Here is a 25351-nt window from a genome sequence, read left to right as displayed (position 1 = left end):
TCTCAAACACATATAAATAGAGACAATGGTATAAACTTTCCAATGTATCTATCGCCTGGCTTCATCAGGTTTAAGAAGTCAGTTTTGTTTCCCCTCTGATTATTTTGAAGAAATAGTAGACAGTATATCATTTCACATATTTTACTTGTGTATCTCTAACAGACAAGGGTTCTTTTAAAAAAAACAAATATAATAATATCACATCTAAAAAAATTTAACAATAATTACTTAATATTATCAACTCTTCAGTCAGTATTCCCACTTCCCAATGGTCTTCACTTGTCTTATATTTTTTTCTTTTTTCTTTCTTTTAGTTTGTTCATTTGGCTCATTAAATAAGGTCCATACCTTGTAACTGTTTGATAAAGTCTCTCTCCACCCACCCCCTCCATCTCGTATTCCCTTCCATCACTATCATTGTTTTATAATTTTTTTTAAATTAAAGAAACTTGTTTTTTTGACCTACTGAGTTTCCCACAGTCTAGATTTTGCTGATTCCATCGTCGCGGTGGTATTTTTTAAGAAAACATGTTACACTGTCTCTTACATTTCCGGGGAAATCGTAGCTAGATCTAAACGATTGATCGGATTCAAGACTTTGCTGTTGGTAAGCGGAATTCACAGATGATGTTGCAAAATTGGTCAATCTCTTTTATTCACACAGAAGCCGTATGCAATCTACGGTTGGATAATTTTGATATTAGTAGAACTTGTGTCTGAATGACTGTGATGTCTGCAATCTCATTTGCGAATAAGGTACCTCCATATAATCTTAATAATCAGTCTCTGTCTTAGAACCTAAGAGTGATGGTGAAGCTAAATAAAATAGTATTTTTACCGTAAAATTTTAAGGGCTATATCAAGAAACTTCTTGAGTCTCCAAATCTCCAACATCAATAATTATATGACCAGGTCTGTCCACTAACTAAGTGACTCTCACCCAGCAGCTTCCAAGCTTGGCTGATTCCTTTCTGCAAAGTACTTTTAAGGCATCACCTCATGTAATTTTCGCAAAACCCCTATGAAATAGGAATTCTCATTGCAAACATCAGAGCCTTTTAGGTCACCTGCAAACAGCAAAGCTGTAAATGTAAAGTCGAACTATGCCAGGGGTTTGCTCTACCAACTGTGATGTGAATATTGAGCATTATTATCATCAAGATTGGTTGGAGCCCTAACTAAGCTCTACGGATGGCTACTGAAATAGTAAAAAACAGAACCTGTAATTTTGGAGATCTTGGTCCTTCAAATTGTTGGGTCAATGGATGACACATGCATGTTAATTGTCTGCTAGACATTCTCCTGGTTTCGGTGCGTAGAAGTTTCCCATAAGGGGGGGGAAAAAAAGCCAGTTCCCGGCAGAAGAGACAGAGAGAGGAGCAGAAGAAGAAAGCTAATAAGAAGAGAGGTTTCTTGACATAATAAGACTTATCCATAAACTACAGTATATGTCACTTAGTTCGGAGGGAAATATAGTAAATTTATATTCTTTCTTGCTGTGTATTTTGTTACTGTACCATAACATGGTAGCGACAGAGAAAGAAACAAGAAAAACCCTGAAAGAAAACAACAACAAACATATTCTGACAGGCTGCTCATCTCCCTCATGGTGATGTCTTCCTTGGTCAAGTTGCTAATGCTCTAATTAGGTAGGACGGTGACCCAGCGTTGGGGGTTGTGAGTATATCCAGGGACAATTCTCCCAGGTCCTCAATCAAGTTCAGTAGCATCTTGCTAAATCTCGAGCTTGGTTCTTTATACACACTCTTATTCACAAACACAGATACACACTTCTGCCCTGGTTCTTTAGCAAAGAGAGGGCAACTTACAGCTGAAGGGAAAGCTCATATTACAAAGACTTCATTACTTTTACAAAATATACACCCAAGGACATTTACTAGTGCACTGAGAGCTATTACCATAAATAATTAAAACTAAACTATTCTTCTCTAAATAAATGTATAAAGTACACTGGGTGATTCAGAGCACTAAGCTTTCTCAACCTACTGCTTTGTACACGTGTAATACAAGAACCCACCCAGGCCATTAAAGCCTAGTTCTGCCACAGCAACTTTATAAAGCAGATTTGGATGGGACACAAGAATTTAGAATGCTGAACGCTTTCTTTCTACGTGGTCTTTCTTTTTTCCCTACAGTAATTATTTACAAGAAAGTGAAAATGTTTACAGGTAACTTCACGTGCGGGACACTCGCCACAGAATTTTACACCAACACCCTGGCGTGCAGTTCAAAAAGCCTGAGAGTCAGGCAACGTGACATTTCTCAAGCATCACTGTCTGTCATGGAAGATGTGGTGATTCATGTTGAGTAGTTTCCTTCTGGAGTCTTCCCTGCTCAAAGAGCTTAAGATGTAGAGCCACCACAATGCGACCAAGAGGATCCCTTACGCCCTTTAATCGAAAGCACGCGCTCAGATTTTGCTCAAGAGACTGAATTAGATGTCTAATAAGTGCTTCGCTTGCTTCTGTGCTAGTCCTGCAGGACAGGGAGGTGGCCTAGAGAGTGAAGAGCCATTTCAAGGTCGGTTTCCATAGTCAGAATTCTCCCCTGTCCACTTCCAGCTCATCCTGGTTTGAGGCTTCTGAAGGTGAGCAGCTTTTAGGAATCCCAGAAACCCTGATGTCCTCTAGAATTAGTCTGACCCAACTTAATTCTTGAAACTAAACTTTAATTCAAAAGCAGCTTACAGAGAACCTAGCCTAGGTCTTTATCCTTGGGGCCTCTTTAAACAAAACTGAAACTTTCCTTCCTCCATCCCTCTGAAACATTTAAATTCAGCAGAAATCTGCTGAAGAACGTAGGCTCTATGTTTTGCGGCTGTGCTTCGCAGACTGGTAAGCACCTATGTGGTCCCCAAATCAAAAGGATTCATGCCAGATTTTAGGAAACTCATGTCAAATAAATATCATTCTCCTGATAAATTAACAACTAAACAATAAGCAAAGATATTTGAGAAGACTGATATGTAACTTCATAATTATCAGTAACCAGAGACATCAGTAATCAAAACTTCACCTTCCCCAAACGTTTACACTCATCCTCTATCAGTTTCTCTAGGAGAAGTGCAGCTATCGAGGTCTTCCGACTTACCCTTCCCTCCCACTTCAACCACGTCGCGTGCCACCAGCCGGAGCAGGTTCAGTAATCTAGGATGTTGAAACACATGTGTTAAGCCCACCCCCTGGTCTTGATCTCTATTTATTCTTTTTCCTCCCCTACAAAATTCTACAGAAATATATAATTCTGGAGAAGTATTTGGGCCTATTAAATGAGTCAAATCGGCTCAATTAAAAAGTCTCACTTGATAGATTTGTATCACACCTTATATACAATGTTCAAACACCCATTCCATCATAAGTTATATATAATAACAGGAGAATCATCAAAAGGTGACCAACCAGAGGAGGCAAAACCACGAGGGTACATGATTAGAAGCCAAGAAGTAGGCAGAGCGAGATTTCAGAGGCACTGAAAGACCTCCTCATCCAAACCGTCTTCCTTCACTGGTTCCTACCACAGGCCATTTCCACCACGGTGTCCGAAAATGATGTATTACTCTCCCTTTGGTCTAAAGAGGGTTAGAAACAAACCAGTGGTTGCCAGATGGGAGGGGGTTGGGGGCTGGTGAAAAAGGGGAAGCGATGAAGAAGTACATACTGATAGTTACAAAATAGTCACGGGGATGTGAAGTACAGCGCCGGGAATGCAGTCGGTAATATTGTAATAACCGTGTATAGTGCCAGGTGGGTGCGAGACTAATTGGGGGGATCATTTCATTAATTAAATACATGTCTAACCACTATGCTGCACATCTGAAACTAATATAAAATAATACTGAATGTCAACTATAATTAAAGAATAAAAATGAATAGATAGATAGATAGATAGATAGATAGATAGATAGATAGATAAAGAGAATTAGAAAATATGACGCCCATGCCGTCATTCCACACCTTACACGCGGGGCAGACAGCACTAATCTACCTTATCTGTTTTGCTAAACTCGACGTGCCCTTCCGGTGCTTCTCAACACACTGCAGAGAGCCACCATCAACTTCTGGTGCTAGCTCTCTAGAAGAAACTCTTTGCTGTTCTAAGGTTAAGGGTTTGATGTCTTAAAAACTAAATAAAACGTCAGACACGACGTCATTCTCAGGCATAAAAACTCTATAGCTCAAATGTTTATATAAACAGACTGTAAGACCTGCTAAAATGGGAAACTATTTGGTAGAGAAGAAAGAAAGGAAAGATTGGGGCATGAATTTGGGGAAAGGAGCAGTTCTCTGCAAAATATTCTGAAAAAGGGAAGATTAGGCTGCAATATGAATAATCACTCCTTACACTGTCTGTCTGGTGCAGATGAAGTTTTCAGAAAGCAGTAATTTTTTAGAATGAAAACACTAGACTTTCAATCCATTTGCTACTCTGTTTTACTTAATCAGAGACTACGATGTAATATATTTTTATAAATATTTAAAATGTAGACAGAAAAGAATGCTCAGAACATTATTTTATTTTCAGTAATGATTTACCCATTCTCGCCTGTCCTATGAACTGTCCTGTTCTACAAAATGAGAAAATGAAGAGGACAGTTAAAGGGCAAGTTCAGAAGGTGGAAAAGAGTGATCCAAAGACAAAGTGCAAACTAGAAAGCCTGGTGAAAATAAAAGAATCTTAGTGTAATAACTACAGCAGTAAAAGCTGTTGCTATCAGGGAATTGCTAGAGGTTGGATCTTTGCATTTGAGATTGGAACTCTGCAATTTAGAGGATTCCTGCTGTATTCTGGGTGGGGGAGGGGACTGGAATTTGTCCCAGGAGTACCACTTCAGGAAATCTTTTAGTAACACAAACATAACGCCAGGTAGCCCTCACCTGGGTTAGTCCGGTCAGGCTGCTATACACACAACAAAACAGCACAGACTGAGTGGCTTATAAACAACAGAAATCTATTTCTCACAGCTCAGGAGGCTGGAAACCCAAGATCAAGGCACCAGCATGGTCGTGCTCTGGTGTGGAGCCTTCCTGCTGTGTCCTCACATGGTGGATGGGGCGAGGCAGCTCTCTGGAGCCTCTTTGATCAGGCACCGATCCCATTTAGTAGGGCTCCATTCTCATGACTTAAGCCTCCAAAGGCCTGGCCTCCTAATACCATCACTTTTGTGGTTAGGATTTCAACATATGAATTTTGGGGGAACACAAACACTAAGACCACAGCACGAGCCCTTGAGGGAAGCTCTGAAATTGCAAGTTACACGAATGAAAGAACTGATATGAATGTTCTATTTAGTCATTTGCATTAGATCATCCTCTGTGGGAACCTTGTCTTTTTAGAGATAGAAAAGAGTGTCCTCCATAATCTGAATTTCAACTGTCCCATGTCTAACAATTATCCCTTTCTTGGGAGATACATGGTCGGCCTTGTCCAGGCATTTGTTCACAAGATCCAGAAACCAGATTGTAGCGATAAGCATTTTTGGGCTAAACTTGTCCCCAGTTTATGCCTGAGAAATCAGAACCCCAAGGAAATGGATGACTGGCTACACAATCTGAGGGCCAGTGCGAAATGGACATGCAGAGCCCCTGGTGCAAAACCCAAGAAGAACTGCCATCAAAGGTACTAAACTATAAAATGTTTTCCTTCCATGGTCTCTCTCCATCTCTCATATTGCTTTTATTTGCCATTTAATGTCACCCTTCTAGCAGCTGAGATACTCAAGGGCAAGTACAGATCTCCACAGGTGCTGACAAAGACTCCCTCATTGACCAAATTTGGGACAGACGCCTCCCACCCTGTTCTCAGCGAGGCCTCAGCCATGGCTCCTGTCCTTGCTACAAAGCCCAGCTGAAGCAAGAATCCCGCTAACTCAGTTTAGAGATAATCGCCCACCCTCAGCATCTGGTCACCCTGACCTGCCTTCAGCAAGACTCGATTTAATAAGATTTAACTCTTGATATCTCCTCTTAGCAGTTTTCCACCCACGGACCCCTCTACTCTGCTCCCTGGCTTTAAATCCCCACTGTGCTTGCTGAATCTGAGTTAAGCCCAATCTCGCCCCCTTATCGCCACAGTCTCGACGCCTATCGCGGTCGTTCTGAAGACAGTCTTCCTCGCTGCTCTAACGAACGTCAAAATAACTTTCCTTCACAGTGATGGTGCTGCAACCTGGACAGGATCAGATTCATCGCCGGACCTCAGGACCCCAGGCACAGCTTTGAAACCTTTGAATTCAGTCCTCACGGACTAATCGGGGATCCGCTGGTGAGTCTGGCTCCTGAGCCAGTGCGCTGGATGACAGCCCATCGAAGCACAGAAAACAGATGTGGATCCTTAGGATTCTGAGTGCATTCTCTGAGGCCCGGCTCTAGGCTCCGGTTTTTCTGTCTGGAAGGTGCTTCCTGGGCTGGAAGTTCTGCCTGGCTCTTTGTTTTCGAATGGAGACTCGCTCCCTGACTCTTGGGCTGGAAATTTCTTCCTGGCTCTGTTTCCAGTGGCGATTTATTCCCTGATTCCTGGGCCATAAATTTGTTTCCTGGCTCTTGTGAAGCCTCTTTGTTCTATTTGATACCACTTCTCCCCTGGGAACTTCTCAGTCAACTAAAAGCCCTCTCTGGAACTCTTGCTGGCTGTGTACTCCACCACGACGGCACTGAGTTGGCCCACTTCCTTTCTTGTCGGCCGGATTTCGCAAAGGACAATTTAGAATTTAGGGTCCCTGAAAACTGGCTCGCCTAAAGCCTCTGTCTCCCTTTCTGTCACCTTTAATCTTCCCTTCGTCCCTTGGATCTTTTGATATGCCCAGCTTCAAACCCCTGGCTTCTCCACTCCTCTATCCACCTGCTAGAGCTTTCCTTCCTCGTAGTCACTGGAGCTTTAAGCCTCCTGCTAATTGTAAAAACGCTAATTACAGACTGGATATTTTATCCACTAGATGAGCTGTGAAAACATTCGGACAATTGATTGACATCCCCTCAGTCTCTCATCTAAAATTTAGTCCACAGCCTCCATAGGATTACATATCAGGGCAAAAGAAAATCTTAAAAATTCTTCCGTGGATATTGGTAAAATTTTTTAGCTTCTATCAAGTAGGTAACCCCAACTTGTCCCATTTGCCAGAAGCACAATTCAGATAAAAATATAAAGTGGAGCAAAGATAAACCCCAATAATTTCTTATAAAATAGTGAGTTTTATATTACTGTGTTTATCACACTCGTGGCTAAAATTTTAGAATGGAAGCTAGTTAGTCTCTATTTGTGTCTGTCTATATGTTTGTGTATGTTTATGTATGTATATAGGTTATGTATATGTAATATTTTTCTACCTCCAGATGGTATTACCAAATGAATTTACAAAATCCCATAAAAGGGCATTATTCAAATTGGGTTTGAGATAATTAAGTACTTATACAAATAAAATACTTCTAAAATGCTCAGAAATATAGAAACTACTCCATTTTTCAAGTTCATGTGACTTTAGTAAATTTTTGATACAGAAGACTAGTTTGGTATTGTTGGTTCAATAAAAATGACTGTCTTCAGAGTTTCAGCATTAATTATAATGTGACCACGCATTTTTGTTCTGCTTGGGTTTACTAGTCAAATAAGGTAATATTATATCTACTCGACGTTTAAGATTATAAACAATTATAAATTCAACCTAAGAATGAATGGACAAGTAAAGATGTAGTAAAATGAATTTGCTGTATCCATTATCCATTACTTCATGCATATCTAACACAGTAGTAAAACCAAAACCCCAGCAGTAAAACCAAAAACCCATGCATTTAATCTTTATAGGCTTTGCTTCTGTGATATTTGCCTAACACACATATACTAGTTAACAGGGAAATAATGTGAGATGATGGCTAGCTTTGTTTAGTGATATAACAAGTCTGTCTGAAATAGTTTCCAAAGTCTTTTTTGGTAATTTTCAATCTTAGCGTTGCGCTAAGTAATAGATACTTGTTAAATATCTAGATCATTTTTAAGTAAGATAAATTACTAAAACATTCATTACTAAGCACAAGTTTAAATTTATATACTTTTGGCTTCTTATTTTTATATGGTACAGAGAAGCTAAATGCATTCGGGTCTATTAATATACAAGTTCTTTTTGCCAAATTGAAAAGTTGTACCATGAGGAAGCATATACCTATAAAAAGACGGAATGATGGTTAATTTTATGTCAACTTGACTGGGCTAAAGGATGTCTGGATAGCTGGTGAAATATTATTTCCTGCTGTCTCCAGAAGAGATGGGTGTTTGAATCAGTAGACTGAGAAAAGCTTCCTCTAATCCAGTGAGGATCTGAATAGAACAAAAAGGTGAAGGAAAAGTAAATCCCCTCTTTACTTGAGCTGAGACACCCTTCTCCTGCCCCTGGATGTCAGAGCTCCTGGTTCTTGTGCTTTCAGACTCAGACTGGGACTTACGCCATTGGCCCCTGATTCTCAGGCCTTCAGACTTGGCCTGAATTACATCATTGCCTTTCCTGATATTCCAGCTTGTAGACGGCAGATTATGGGACTTCTTGGCCTCCAAACTGTGTGAGCCAATTCCTGTAATAAATCTTTTCTCATATATATTCACATATATCCTACTGGTTCTGTTTCTCTGGAGAACCCTGGCTAATACATATGGTATATTCATAAAATTTGCTAGACTGTGATAGAACGGTGGTGTGTGAGACAATTCACAATTGTCTGCTTCCTAATTTTCACTATAGAAAAGGTTACTAATGGCTAAAAATTATAATATGTACATGTAATAAAACTACTATAAATAAGGATGATGAGGAACAACTTTGCATGAAAAGAGTATAAAAAATGTAGGATGTGTTTTTGTTAAGAAAAAAAGAGTAATTTTGTCCTAAATTAAATGACTGGTTGCTCCAGAGTGAGAAAGAGGAAAAGTATAGGACAAAAATCGAATGGACAAAAAATGCTATGGAAGGTTTGTAGAAAAGAAGTTGTGGAAAAGGAATCTTGTCTCATGTGGTCAAAGCTGTCTCAGATTGGATGGGTTTATTTATAAGTTGTTGTTTTGTTTTGTTTTTTAATGAACCTTGATTTCAAAACTATATTGATGCAAAACTAGAATCCCTGTTAAAAATGATAAAGTTGTTCTTGGATTATTGGTCTGCTCTTAATATAAGAGTTTGTAAATGATTTTTTCTTTACCTTTTGTATAACATGCCTAGGAAACCAAGATTTTGTGTCTTGTCAGAAAAATTTCCTGTGCTTTATGTTAACCTTTATTATGTCTTTGATTATTCAAGAGGACCATGTCTTCAAGAGCTAAGGTTTTTTACCTCCTATAGTTAATTTTGAATTCTTTTATTGTCACTTTGGTTAAATAGGTATCTCAGTATTATTTCACAGTAATGTAGGATCTTATTTGCTCAAGTGTTAAAACTTTTGACATTTTTGACAATTTTGACTTCCCAAAATGAAATCTTAAATGAAATCCTGATCTTGAATAGACTTTGAGCTTTCTCAGAGAGCCTCTGGAAAATCTCAAGGATTCGTTTTCGCCTTGTAAAAAGAGAGATGTTAAAAAATAATTAAGTTTGTTTGCATGTTGGATGGCCTAAAAATAATTGTCAAGTGAGAAAGGATGCTCAACCTGCCCTAGGTAATATTTATATGGGTAAACGTCACTAACAGAAATATCTCCAAAATTATATGAAGTTCATAGAAATGTGTTGATACTCTTGCTGTCCATGATATATCTGGTATAAAATTGTCAGTCATAATTCCAGTTACTATTTTAAAACCTATACCACAGAAATAACCAAATCCACGGTCACATGAACTCACATCAGATCTTTAACCACGGGCATTTTAAGTCTTTCGTAATCCACAGATAGTTATTGTTTTACTGATACTTTCTTGAAAGTGTTTGCAATCAACTACAGGCCAGAGTCTTCCACCTTCAACAAGAAGAGAAAGTCTCAGAGACCCGCAGAGAAGAATATGACAGGCACTCTGGGATACAGGTTTTTGGTGGCACTGCTTGAATAACTTTGAGACTATACCACTGAACTGAGTATGGGTTTCTAGAACTCTAGGTGAGAAGCTGACAGGTTCAAAAAACTGCTAACCCACGAGCAAGCAGAATAAGAGTTAATTACATGGGACTGAATGATCTGATTAAGAAAATCTGCTACTTATTTAATATTCTATTTTCTGGATATAACATACCCTTTTTTCTCTTAAGCAAGCAAAACCCACAATAATTTAGTGATTATACTTTTTATAAGTAGAAACCAAACACATTTTTTTTCTCCCTGCCTGATCCCTCCCGAATTAAGAAATTCTTATTGATTATATTTATTTCCATGGCAATATTATTATTTGAATGAGTTTAATAAGAATCTGTACTTCTTATAACAGAACATAATTGGAAAAGTTAGTCCCATAGCAAGTTTTGACTAGAATGCCAAACCTGAAAATGATATGCATAAAAACATACAACCAGACAGTTTTAAAGCACTAAGGCTGACTTTCTGGAGCTAATGCTTACAAAGCCCTCTCGGGAAATTAAGCCTGGTACCTGATTTACAGGGTTCCGGGTCTTACAGGTGAGTAAGGAAAGTCACTTCCTGGCAGGCCCAGGAACCTTAGGGTATTTTAAGAGAGCAAATCGCCCAAACCTATAGGTATTGCAGGTAAAGTTCGGTAGCGAGTTCTCGGCTTGGCTTCCTAGCCTCGAAACGTTTTTAAAAGTCTAATTTAAGATTCCTTATTAATAAGTTCCAGCAATATAGGCTTTAAAAGGCCTATGTGGTCAATTATATTGTTGCTGAACTTATGTATATAATCAGGCCAAATGTAATAAGATCTGATTCATTTTGTAAACAAGAATCAAAAAGGAACATAAATTACAGGAAAACTATAGCACGCCCCTGTGGGTTATCAGATTCTGGTCCTATTTACTGTCTTTGAGGTTCTGTTATTTACCTGTAAATTGGGCTGGATCCTGCTTTTCTGTACATTTTGACAGTCCTTATTAAATTTTTCAATTCTAGTTTCCTCCAATTATCTGGTTACGACTCTTCAAATTAATGTTTCCCATTTTTCCCCCCACCTCCTGCCTTAGAGCCATCACCAACTAAAACCCAGCTGCCCAGACCCTTTTTGGGGTTCTAAGCTGTCCTGTATCTAAAGCAGCCCTGCAGCTGACACTGGACGCTGGGCAGCCTTCGTGCCTGGAGCTCTGCTGAGTGGGCCGGTCAGGAAGTTCACTGGAAAACTGCATGGTTCATGCTCTGCTTTGGGAAAGAACCACGACTGTGACAGTGAAGTCTATGTCATCATCACGGACATTCGAACTACAAACCAGGAAATCATCAGGTTGCTATTGCTGTCCTCGCTCCACTAGCTAAGGGTATTCAAAATCCAGCTCCGAGAAATCGTCTCAACTGGCTGCTGTCCTACCGAGTTCCAAGAATGATTCAGCTAGTCCTTAAGGAACTAAAGGAAACCAGTGAGAAACGGGCTTAGATTTATTGTCTAATGGAAAGATGAATGTCTCTTCTTTCCTTGAACAGGAGGAGACACCAACAAAGACTCTGTCCTGACAGACTTTAAACAGGCTCCTCTGAGCCCTCCTCTTGACTAGGCCTCAACTTTGGGCTTTGCTGGGCTTTCACGGTTCAGTCTTAGCGAGAATCCTGCTAAGTCAATTCAGAGAGAATCCCCGGCCCTTGATATCTGATCAAATTCCTCATCCCTCACCCTTGAGACCTGGCCACCCTGACTTGCCTTCAGCAAAAATGCTGTTAAGTCAGTTTAACGAGAACCCCTCCACCTTTGATGTATCTTCTTGGTAATTTTTCATCCACTAACTCCCCCTCCTCCACACTCTGACCCTAGGCTATAAATCCTTGCTGTTCTCAAGTTCGGCCTGACCTCTCTTCTCTATAGTTCTAGTCTTGATGCCTGTTGTGACAGTTCTATTCTGCATAAAGTTTTCCTTACCGTTTTAATTAGTATCAGAATAACTTCTTCCTTGACAGTATTCCAGGCTCTCACCCTGAGATGCAGCACCGTACCCACCAGGTCCCCCTTCTGATGCTTGCAGGGCCACGCTCGTGCCCACGTGGGAACAGACAGGGCAAGACAGGCATCTACACCCGGAAACTCCAGGTGCCCGGATCAGGAGGGAGGGAGAAGAGAAGTCTCCTCATCATTCTGGGTCAGAGGGCAAGTTGGAGACCTAGGCAGCACACTTTGAGGACACCTGTGCCCAGCGGAATGGACATTTCGTCAGGGTCCCTGGCAGCACAGGTGAAAGGAAGAGGCTTGAATGGAAAAAGAAAAAGAAAAAAAACAAAAACAAAAAAAACTGAATGATTTGTTCTAAAGCACATGAGGACATCCCCTCAGAAATTTCTAGAAATAGTGGAGAGAAGACTTAAAAGGACATTTCAGCAAAGGCATCAGTGATAATTTAGTCACCAAAAGGAAATGTAGCTTTGTTTTGAAGTTACATACTGCTGAGGCCAAAATGTATGGGTTGCATATCCCAGAAATTATAAATAACAAGAATTATCATTCCTATTCTAAAATGTAAAGAAAAAAAAATCTATACCTAGTCACCACTTTAAAAAGCAAAATAAAAACAATTTCTTAGGTATGACACCAAAAGGACCGGCAACAAAAGAAAAAAACAGACAAACTGAATCCCACCAAAATTAAAAACTTTTGCGTATCAAAGGAGTAAAAAGGCAACCCATAGAACAGGAGATAGTATTTTCAAATCACATATCTGATAAGGGATTAATATCCAGGGATGTAATAAAGGGTGGATGGGAGTCATTGTTGAATGGGTACAGAGTTTCAGTATGGAATGATGAAAAAGTGCTAGAGATGGATGATGGTGATGGCTGTATAATAACATGAATCTACTTCAGGTCATTAAAAATGGTAAATCTTATGTATATTTTGCTATAATTAAAAAAAGAAAAAGCAAGTCCATGGCCATGCCACCCTGAACAAGCCCGATCCCATCTGATTTCGTAAGCTAAGCAGGGTCGGGCCTGGTTAGTACTTGGATGGGAGACTACCTAGGAAGACCAGGTGCTGTAGGTGTAAAAAGAATTAAAAATAAGGGATTGTAAGCTGATAAGGGCCTTGCAATCTGTGAGGTCAACCAATGATTGCCTTGCTTAAAAAATGAATGAATGAATGAATGAATGAATGAATGAATAAATAAATAAATAAATAAATGATAAAAAAGAAAAAAAAGAAAAAGCAGAAAAACTTAACTACCCGAAACCCCAAACTTATTAGGAGGTGGTTATAGGACTCTAAGCATTTGTCAATTTTTAAATGATTTCTTTTAAGGAAGACGCTTTTCTAGACTTTTATTGTCTCTTCACAGATCATTAAATACTTATTAAAGCAGTCAAAAGCAGGTAAAAGGAAAAAATGAAGTAAAAAAGGAAATATACTAGAGATCTATGTCTGATTCTTTACAAGACTATGGAATATTCTGTTTATAAGCTTTTCCAAATGTTTTGTTTTGAAGAATACTCAAAACTTAAATGTAGAGTACAATGAACTTCCTTATATCTGTCACTTAAGTTCATCAATTGTTAACATTTTGCCACATTATCTTTCTTTCTCTTAATACATATATTATTTTAATTTTATTACTTTTTATAAACTATTAAAGATTACAGAGTAAACTATAGACATCATGATTCTTTACCTCTAAGTAACTTTAACATGTATTTCATAAAGACAACTTTGTATTACATAGCTACAGTGCAATGACCAAATTCCAGAAATTTAACATTGATTCAGTACTGTACAATGCATACACAAAATTTCTCCAGTTGTCCCCTTACTGTCACTCACAGAAAAATAATGATCTTTTCTATACAGAATCCAATCCAGGATCTGCATTTAATCTTTGCTCTTTAATCTCACGTTCTTTAATCTCTTTTAAATCTGGAACAGTTCTTCAGTCTTGCATGACATGAACGAATTTAAAGTTTAGACCAATTATAGCATGTCCCTCAATCAGGGTTGATCTGGTTCTGTTTTATGATTAGTTTCAGGCTGAGTGTTTTGGGCGGGAACATTACATAGGGGACATTGTATCTTCAGAGTATCACATCAGGAGGCGCATGACTCCAGTTCGCCCTTTCTTCCCTGTCCTCTCTGGGGGAAGGTACTGTCCCCGAGTTTTTTCCCCTGTAAGGTTACTGTTTTTCCCTCTGTTATTCTAACTTCTGAAAAAGTACTTTAAGACTAAGTAAATATGCCATCGAAGTTAAACTCAATGGTTTTCGCATCCATTGATGATTCTGGCCTGAATCGAGTATTTCTAGGATGGTTACGAAATGATAATTTTCTAACTCTATCATTTCTTTTACTGAATGTTATTTTAAAGTGTAATGTTTTTGTAGTAAGTTCATTCTTTTATATAGCAGACACATCAGAAATAAATTTGTGTTATGAGTGTTAATGTGAAAAAAAGTGCATTACCTTTTTGACCTACACAAGATATAAAAAAAGAAAATATTAAAATATATTTAAATATAAAATATAAAAAGATATTAAAATGATATGGGAAATATAAAAATATAAAATATAAAACATAAAAAAGATATTAAAAAGGTATGGAAAAATGAACAAGTAATTCAGTTTTCTTTCCAAAAAGTACAAAATCTTTTTGGATGAAAATAGTCATCTAAGATTACACTAGTGTTTCATATAAAGAGGTCTAGCTCTAAGATGAGGATTTAGAGAGTAGAGGAAACATTTTAAGGTAATCTGATTATAAATAACCAAGCTAAGAATAAACACCAATTGGTAACAATTAGTGCTTAGTGTTAAGGTACCAGATCAGTTATTTATTTATTACCAGATCAGGGTATTTATTCAATGAAAGCTTATTTTAAGTTATCTTAAAATAGGGTGTAGTAATTCCAACTGTATTTAGCTGTTTTTAAAGTTACACTTTATATTATTTTTCATTAAAAAAATTGAGTGTGCTAATATCTTTTCTCAGTTTATTTTACTTTAAGCCCAGCTAGACCGTGATCTGCAGAACTCAGGGGTCATCGCTCACAACACAGCACGATACAGTAATTGCACATTATAAACTAGAATGAAAGATCTTCAGATGCTGAACTTGCAAAAATAAACATATTAAGTGAGAAAAATCTTAACTTGGTGGGTCTACACCTTGACAGCACAGAAAAAAATACCTGGAGGCTTTTAAAACACCCAGGCCCAGACCTGCTTCCACCTACTCACACCAGCTCAGCTGGGACCAGGTGAAACATTCCCTCGGTGGCTCTCAGGTGCAGCCAGAGCTGAGGACCCGAATCCGTCCGAATCCGTCACCTACTGTGGGAGCAATTAGATCTCAGGCTAGTGAAGCTTCCTGCCCGCTTCTCCACTGCTTTTTCATCCCAGGCTAATCTCTTCCCAAAACCCCTTGGGACTTGGCTAGAGGGCCTCTTCCTGTAGCTGTAAGCACCTGTCCTACCTCTCACAGTTCCTCCTTCCGGGTAGGACATGCAATAAGTATTTGCATTTCTCCTGATGCCTGCCCTGCAAAGAGTCCTTTTCATGTTAAGAGTTTTTGATATAACAAACAAAATAGTAAGACGTACATTGCAGAAACTGTAAATATTGTAAGGGTTTTAGTTAATTCTTAAAATATTGAAATATTAACAAAAATTCATCTTGCTGTTTTCTCTTTCCAGACTCTGTTCTTCGATATTATAGAACATTTCTCTGTATTGTCATTCCCTTATTTTTATTCACCAGGGTTTAAGTTCGCTACGATTGTCATTCTCAAAAGAATCCCCAAACTCTGCATTTGATACCCTTCTGAGAGGTCACAATGATTTTACTAAGGCAAATATGTCAACAGATACATTTAAAGGCACATACATGTGTATATTCACAATCATTCTAGTAACACACAGCATAACGTTCAACTGCTGTAAGACTGGAGTTATTTACACTTCAGGTGAACTGGTTTATGCAATCTCTAATTTCCCTGTTTTGCACAAGAAAACAATCACCCTATAGCTTCTTATTGCTGTATATTGAAAATCTGTCACAGGTGTAAAGATAAAATATGTGCAACATTAAAATTTAGGCCAATGAAATCCAAATTTTTTGATTTATGAAACTCATTTTGTAACATGCCCAACAGCAGTCAAATTAGAAGCACTGGATGGGAGCAAAAACAGAGGGAAATGTAAATATTAACAGCTATGATAACTTCTACTGATTAGTAGTTACAGAAATCTGTTAAAATATTTCTAAACCCTAATACGACTATTTTAACACCACTAAATACATTTTTAAAGTAAGCCAATGTTATAAACTCTTGTCCAAATGTAAAACATATTCCTAAATATCTCATTTCAGCAAGCTTATGTTCATTTAAGTAAAAGTGCTGGGAAAGTATAGTTCTTTCAAGTCCAAAACAAACACAGGTAGAATATTAATATGGGTTCTATTTAATCGAACATTTCCATCTTTGAGCAGATCGAAGTGTTCTGCTGCTCTGGTCATGATAAGTAATCCCGAACAACGCTTATTTTCTATGATCTCCGTCCAGGAAAGACAGGGTTTTACTAGCACAAGTCCCCGATTGGATGCTATTAATATTGTATGTGGAAAAGAGAAAAAAGATGAGCTGTCTTAGTACTTTGTAATTATTATCCAGTATGCAAGTTGCCATTTTCTTTTAACTTATTCACTTTCTCTCCACCTCAAAAATGTAAACAACACTACACCTAAACTCCTGATGTTCAATCACCTCTTTTAAAATGAGACTATGACTTCTAGCTCCGCATTCATTGGTTCGTGATATCATTACAATAAACCAACTGAAAAATGCCACCATTCTAGTTATAATGAGATTTAATCTACGTAATTAAATATTGGAAATTCAGAAGCTAAACCTGGGTAAGAAGACTTGTTAAGATTCAGGAGAAAGTATGGTTTACTCCAAGCCCACCCAGTACAAAGCTACATGATTGTAAAGAGACCACTAATAGAACAAAATACCATATAAAACAGAAGTTTGAAAACAAACAAACAAACAAAAAATGTAGAAGAAAATTCCAGAATCCAGGAGATACAGTCTTTGGATAGGGAAGCCTCAATTACCCACACTTGTTCCTTATTTCTTGAACCACTCTGCAGCAAAATTCAGCTACACTTAGGGATGGTGTTGGAGAGCGTCATCCCGCCGTGGTCTTAGGCGCTTTAGCTTCAGTAAAGAAGCTATAATGCTTCCCTAATGCTCATTGATTGGACCTTTCGAGACCCATAATTGCATGCAAAATGCCACTTTTCATGTGAAGAATGCGCCGGAGTTTTACTGCTTCTCTTCAGCAGAACCATGCAGGGCTTGGGCAGGTGCTGTGTAATCTCCTTCCCTCTGCTCTCCAGCGCTGCAGTAATCCCCCCGACTAAGAACACTGACTTCATACCCATCACCTGGTGCCCTTGAACATGATAACAGATAGACTTCCACAGAGGCAAGGCTAAAAACTGACTGCAGTGGGAATAACAGCACCAAATGCAGTGGCCTTTCTACATCAGAAGAACTTGCTTGAGTCATCCAGTCAAAGACAACTTCCAAAACCTCTGAGCCAATGTGACAAACAGCCTCACTTAAGGTTTTGCTATCTTCTGGACACGTGATTTAGCCATGATGAGACGAGAAAAAATAATAACTCTCCAGTTTTATTATTTTATTTGAAAAGAGAGATTATTATAGTGAACCCCATTACTTATTATCTGACTTCAATAATTATCGACTTTATGCCAGTCTTGAGAAGAAAGAATTTTAATACCAGGGAGAGCTACAATAAGTAAGACAGTCACAATGAAACTATGACAAGCTGATCTGAAAAACTGTGCAGAAGAAAACGAAAAGAATGCTAGTCAATCACTAGAAGCTGGCTTTCCTCTGGCCCAGCATCCAGTTATGTTTGATAGTGTTTTAGTAACTGCTGAATGGTAAAGAAAATTTTAATCTGAACCGACAACATGAACGTCACCTTTACATGGGGTGTTACGAGACCCTCACTGGAAGCCGTGACCCTGTAATTCCTCCAAGACTGCTATGGGATTCTAATTTCAAAGATTATGACGGATGTGAGAAATAGCGAAAGGAGCTCTTCTCCTTCCAGAGGCATTCTGTGACGGAAGAGACCCGGGCTGAGGCCTGGAAAGATTGAGGTTTCCTTCTCAGCTCAGCCAACAGATGGCTAGTGACCACTGAGAGAATAAAATGCAAGCGTGCCCTTGGGGACACTGTGAGTTTGGTTCCAGACCACTGCGATAAAGCGTGTACCGAAATAAAGTGAGCAGTAATTTTTTTTGCTGGCGGAGGGTCTTGCCTTCGACTTGTAAAAAAGCAACATCCGTGAAGCGCAGGAAAGCAAAACGCTGCAAAACGAGGCGTGCCCGCACCGTGTAAAACGGGAGCTAAAAACGAAACAGACGCAGAAGGGCATTGCGCGGAGCGCGAGAGCTTGCTGAACTGGGGCGAAGCGAGGCTTGAGACGGCTGCCCTGCTGAGAATAACCGAACCCGAATCTAATCAACTTCTAGATTTAACTACCATTTATAGGGGACAGAGGAACAAGTTAAATAACCACAAAGAAACAGTAAGCCAAATCCAGAAAGAGGGACGTCCTACAGATAAAAAAATAAATAAAAAAAAAAATGAGCCAGTTTCTATAACATAATGATGCATAAGAAGGTGAGGAAAATGGGAGGAGGGAGGTCCTTACAGAAGAAAAGAGACTTAAGAACCACAACACGCAAACGCATTGTGTGGACCATTTCTGGATCCTAATTCAAATAAACCAAGTGGAAAATACATCTTTGAGACAGTTGGGAAAATTCGAAGATGGCCTGGGCATTAGATGTTAAGAAATTATTTCTAATTCTATTAGGTATGATAATGATGTGGTGGTTATGTTTTTTTTTAAAAAAGTCTTATTAGTTAGAAACGTTGACTAAAGTACTACGAGAAAAATGACACGATATTGGAGACTTTAAAACTTTTCAGCAGAAAGGAAGGAAAGAAAGGAAAGGAAAGGAAAAGAAAAAAGTATGCAGGGAGGAGACAGATGAAACAAGATTGATAAAATATTAATTTTTGTTGAAACTGGATAATTAACACAAGGAGGTCCATTACGCTTTTCTCTCTACCTTTGTGTATGTTTCAAAATTTCCATAATTAAACATTTTTTTAATGAATGCTTTGGTGCATTTGGGAGGATCCAAGACTGATGTAAGTCCACCTGCTCCCTGGGATGTATAGGTTGAAAATTGTTCATCTTATTTTAAAGCAAATAACGTAGTAGCACTTACAGGATACATGCAGCCATGGTTTAGGTTAGTCTCATTTTAACACTGTCACAATTCACTATTTGTGGAAGGACTGTCCATCCTGCTTATTCACTGTTTTTGTAACACACTTTCTAGCTCTTGAATCCCATCCTTAATGAAATTCCATTTATAAATTACACACTGCGTGGGTCCCTGAGCCGAGACACTTAGATGTAACAGCAGTTCTTATGCCCCCAGAATGCCCAGAAATGAAAGCACATTTCACTCTGAGAACACACTCATGGACTTAGGTGAAAAGGCACCATGGAAATTCTAAGTTTTACTAGTTAAAGTGAGCAAAACTTGTCAACTCAAGGTCCTAGCCCTGGGCAAATATGAATTATAGTGTGCCGTACCAGAATTTAACCTTGTTCAAAGATAAATTTTGGTTTCTCTTAGGGCCTCTGCCCACACAAACGAAAGCTATTGAATAGTAAGTAGTTGGTAGGGTTGTGACTTTCTTGGGCCCCAACCAGATATATCTCTCAGAATCTAAAATCTGGACAAAGGCCTCTTCATAGGTTTTTAATATGAAGAAAGCAGATGTCAAATAACTATTGAATGTGAGCTCTGAACTTGATTTAAAAAAGGTCTTTAATGACATCTCCAATAATATAGCTCCCAATACTCATTCTCTCCTGAACAGAGGTCCAGCATGGCAAAATTGAGGTAAGTCATAGAGAGGCTAAGAACAGGTTCTAGAATGAAAACACTACCAACAATTAACATCTATTAAGACATAGCCCTTAAAGCAGCTGGTGTTGGCTTTTCACTATACTTTTTAATAGAAATGCAATAGAAATATAAATATGTCCGTAAGTGTAGAGAATAAGAGATTTTCACAGAGTGATCACAAGTGTGTACCTACGACCCAGATCAGAAAACAAAACACAACTCGGCAGCCTCCCTTGTATACCAACCACTTGCTGCCTTAGCCTCCCAGTAAGCCCTATTCTGTGCTCTTTTGCCCCATTTTATTTTTGCCTATTTTAAACTTTTCCTAAAGAGAGTCGTGCAATATGGTTTTGAAAAGCCGACCTTCTTTCACTCAACACTGTTTGTGCACTTCATCCACACTGCTGCAGGTGCCGGTATTTTCATTGCTCAATAGCATCTCACTGTACGAACCCCGTCGCCTATCTATTCTCCTCTTGATAGACATTTGGGTTGTTTCTAGTTTGGAATATTAAAAATCGAGCCGCTACAAAATTCTTGTGCTATCTCCTGGTTGCGCCTCTGAATGCACGTCTGTTGAGTGTAGGTAAATGGCATTCGTTTTAATAAAACTTGAGATTTACAGTATAGAGACCATATTTTCTTTGTCCTTGTGGTCTCCGGACATACTAGTGCCTGGTACTTAGTAGATCCTTAATAAATATTTGCTAAATGTATGAATGAATGCATGCTTTCCATGGTCGATTATATTTCCGTCAAGACTTAATGCTACACTATCTAAATCAGGATATTTTGAGGTATCGTTGAAATCCTTCTGTTTATACGCAGTTAGATTTTATCACAGGTTTTCTGTATTATTTACCTGTGTGTTGTAACTGAAATGATTGATACCCTGCAGGCTTTTCAAACAATAACATGCATATGAAGACTGCCCTCTGCCTACTGCTGTTTACAGCTTGTATTTTGCTTTGTGAACTGCCTGACATTTTTGCTCAGAGTCATTTATCACTCAGTCTGCATTCTACATTTGTCTGTCTGTTATTCTTTTTCCGGTATACCATCGCTAGTCTTTTTTTACTTGAATTATCTCTGGTTATGATACCAGCTCTCACAAGCTGGTTACATAATCTTTTTAAGATGAACTTTAAACTAGAATTTTGACTTTTATCTTTTCTCAACGTAGGCGTGGGACAAAAAGAGCATTTTCAGAGGCTATATTTATATAAAAAGGGAAATGCTACAGCATATGCTGCAGGTGCTGATATGCAGCCAAAAGAAATGGCTAGCAATATTAGTATCTTACCTTATTTTCCTCTCTCTAGTTCAGAAAACGTTACTTTTCATTGTGCGTGGCACTCATTTATATAAGATGATGGCGGAACCAGACCAAAAAAAAAAATCACAGGCTCTTCATGAAGACACCGACGAAATGCATAGCCAGGGGAACTTCTAGAAATGTTGCAGGACTCAGGATTATGTGACTGTTATATTAGAATCATCTAGAGCAGGAGACCCAATATCATTGGTAGTTCAAAAACATTATTAGTAATGTTATATGACTTGCTACACATTTTTGAAGGCAAAGTATCTTCATGGAGAGAGTAGTTTAGAGATATCAACCCAAAAGTCTTTCAAAGGAAGGAGATATCTAAAAAGAACAGTTACTTTTGATAGTTTGTCCAATTAACTTAGAAATATCCTTGACAATTTTCCTCTGGGAAGAAAGACTTTGGGTGACAGTTTTGTTATATTGCTGTTGTTTGGGGTTGTAGAATTTCTTCCTCGTTGTTTTCGAGCCTTTAAGCCATGAGAGATGGCCTTGACCCTCCTTGCATCCATACAGTTCCTTTCTGGGTCACTGTACCTGTAGTTTCCTTTTATTTTTTTCTCCAAGTCACTTTGATATCTCATCATCATTTAAAAACTACTGTTCTCAAAGGCCTCTCCCAGTTGTCTTTTAGATGACTGGTTATAATCAAAAGAGGAAAAAAGTAAAATAAACTTTAAAATAAACCGAAAAAGATAAGGGGAAAAATCCAAACCATTTAAATCAGTGCCATAAAACTATTTTAGCAAACCAGCTTTCTATATTTTAATGCTTTCCATGTCTGAGACATTTCTCCAGACTTTGGTGCTATAATTGTAACACCATCTTGACACTTCTACTTTTAAGCCACAGAGATTTTTGCCTTTTCCTTTCTCCAAAAAAAAAAAAAAGTTGGAGCCAAGTGACCACGGTGTGTTCTCATGACTCCCAGGTCATGAGGGCAGCGGGGAGAGGGCCACGCTGAACAAGCAGATCCGGGCCCTGTGCTCCTCGGTGGGATGTGGGGTGGGGAAGGTGGCCAGGGCGCTGAAGAAAGGAGAATGGCCGCAGTTTGGACGTTCTCTGACAGGCAACGGGGCACAATGCTTGCAGGGCAGAAGCCAGCCAGGAAGACACCTCTGTGGGACTCAGAAAACAGGGCCCTTGCACACATATTAATTGCCCCTTTAGAGCAGACCATTTAGAAAAGAAACCCCTTTTCCCCAGTTGATGTTAGAGGAGGTCAGGCTGAATGTCAGTCCCTGCGGGAGCACCGGGCCAGGCACCCTCTTTAAGACACGACCTGCACATTCAGAGGAGCGACCATCACTGCATGGTCACTTTGCAATTGACAGTCCTTTGGCTGTCCCGCCCCCGAAACAGGCATTTGCCCAGGTCATGACTGAACCACCCAGGAATGACTTTCCAGCCAGCCCCACTGGTGCGAGAATTCTGAGGCATAAACAACTCCCTGAGCACATAGCTTGGGATTGTTGGAGAAGGGGGACAGGGAGGGGTAGCAATAAATAGGCTCAACCTGAGACCTTCTTTGGAAAAAAAAAAAAAAAAAAAAAAAAAAAAAAAGGGGGAGCTACAGTAGGTAGAGCTAGGGAAAATATTTATAACAGATAGAAGAAAAATCATATTTAGTAAGTGTCTCTCACATGCCAGCTACTGTTAGATACTTTATTTTTATTAAATATTACCTCTTAATCATCAGGAAACCTGCATATGAGATATTATCTGCCTTCTCCCAATATGCAAAGAATCTAAAGCTAAACGAAAGTGTATCAATTGCTCAAAGTCACATGGCGAGTAAGTGGCAGACTCAGTCCCCAAATAATACAACTCCTGATGACCAACTCACTCATTTTTCGCATGCTGATGTCACCTGTCCCAAGATACAATGCAGGAGATCCGAGTCCGAATGGCACGGCAAAGACTGAAGGTTGCCTTCCAATATCCGATATTGCCTTCCAACATCTCTCTACTTTTTAAAAGCAGAAATGATTTTAGCCGAGCACATGGCCACTCAACAAACAGATTATTTCCCAGCACACAGGTCATGTGATTGCCTTCTGGATATTGATGGGCAAGCAGAAATGCCAAGTGAAACTTCCTGGAGGCTATGCATTTTCTCAGTCTCCTTTCCCCTTAGTGCTACCTAGAATATGGATATTTTTGAGCAATGGAAATAGATGTTAAATATGGCAGAATAAAAAGACAGAAGCATCCTGGGTCCCCGACAGAGATGATCCGCCTTCGAGCTCCCTTTTTTATGAGAAATAAGCTACCTAGTTTAAACCACTATGTGGGGTTTTCCTTACTTATATATCAACCCAACCCTAACTGACATAATATATGGTCTGCCACCCTATGGAGCCACACCACTGACTTTTCTCCTTTCTACCTCAATACTCTTTTTTATACCTCAAGACAATTTTATACCAGGTGTGCTACCTATTGCTTTTCTCTGACCTCAAGCCTTTGTGAGGACCCTCCGGTCCGTGCTAATAAGTTTCTCTAATTTTAAATTTCAGTTAAGAGAAGTCTGTCCGTTTCCTAGGGAAATTCACTAAGAATGATTTCCTTTATCCTTTTTGGCAAAAAGTTCTGCTTACAAAGGATTAAGACTTGCCTTTGACAGGTCCCCTAAATTTTCACCACATCCTTCCCCAGAAATAGGTAATTATTCACCCTAATTTACATAACTCGGTGACATCAGTCACCTACCTGTATGCTCCCGAGGAAAGACTGTCTGTTCTTAGAGGACTTTCTTCTACCCAGTCTGAGAAACAAGGGGTCACCTACTGATTGCCGTATATACCAGCTTCATGCACAGGAATGTCAGGTACATTTGCATAGGTTGTGCTTTGCAGAAAGACAGAAAGGGGCACTGTCTTCTAATAAGCACAAAGGAACTGTCGATGGCCAAGGTATTGCCTGCAGAGCTATACCTGCTCAGGTACTCTATGAGATAGCTGTGCTGCACCTGTTGGTGACAAAAAAAACTTTAACCTCCATTAGTCTTCTAATCAATAAACACAGACAAATTTCCAGGACCGATGTTTTGTCCTTCAGAAGGTAAAGCAAATACCTTACCTGGAAGGTACGGTAGAGTCAATAGGTTTTAAAGTTCTCTGCAAAGTCTAAGAAACTCTGCCCTATTTTCTCTAAAACAGTCACGGTCCAGAGTCTTGCTCTGAATGCAAAATGTAAACACGCAAGTGATTGGCGAGCTTTTTATCGGTTTTGTGTGGGGAATCCCCAAAAGGCATTCCTCATTTCAAGAAAGGTCGGGTTTTCCACACTCCCTGTGACCTCTCTCAAGTAGTCAGGCAAATCAAACTCCTCTCTCCTAACTCTGAGTGCTTTCCACTGGCTTCGCATTCCGGGGTTCCTGTGACTTGCGGACTAGTCAGGCTACGTAAATGGTTTCAGTTTCCTGAAAACTATGGTCATCCCTTTTAAAAATCAGCTTTCTTTCAGTTTCATAAAAGTCAGCTTTATTTATCAGCTTAAGAAAAATAAAGAGGAAGAGGTAGAAAGGAAAAAGGAAAAATCAGTAAGGGAACGTCTGGTCATGACTGCTGCTGTGGAATATTAAAATGCCAATGGCGTTACCTTACTCACAAACAGAACAGAGACACTCGGGCAGCATTTTCAGGGTGTGATAAATGTCCTTAAAAGTAAGAAGCCATAAAAATAAAATGAGTTGGAAAGCAGACTAAGAGGAAAAAAGCTTAAGACAAAAATAAGAGGCAGAAGAGAATCCCTTCTGATCACTCGGAGAACTTATTAAATAACATTTTAAAAAGAAATAGTTCAATATAACTTTATGTCTTCAATATCTTGAAACTTTAATCAAGTGGAATTTTGAAAAAATAATATTTTGTCATTTGATCATTTTATAAAATTTAATAGGATACAAATTATAAATTCAAGGTTAGAAATTTTC

General features: G+C 38.9%; 1 protein-coding gene and 1 pseudogene across 2 annotated transcripts in view; one reads left to right on the top strand and one right to left on the bottom strand.

Annotated features, from left to right (window-relative positions):
* The window catches only part of JADE1 (jade family PHD finger 1), a 297514-nt gene that overhangs the window by 88266 nt on the left and 183897 nt on the right, over positions 1-25351 (bottom strand). The window lies entirely within an intron of this gene.
* Positions 12997-13115, top strand: LOC120616299 (uncharacterized; annotated as a pseudogene).

Source organism: Pteropus medius, unplaced genomic scaffold (assembly GCF_902729225.1).
Source record: "Pteropus medius unplaced genomic scaffold, Ma_sr-lr_union100, whole genome shotgun sequence".
Taxonomy (NCBI): Eukaryota; Metazoa; Chordata; class Mammalia; order Chiroptera; family Pteropodidae; genus Pteropus; species Pteropus medius.
This window is presented reverse-complemented; position numbering and strand designations above follow the sequence as displayed.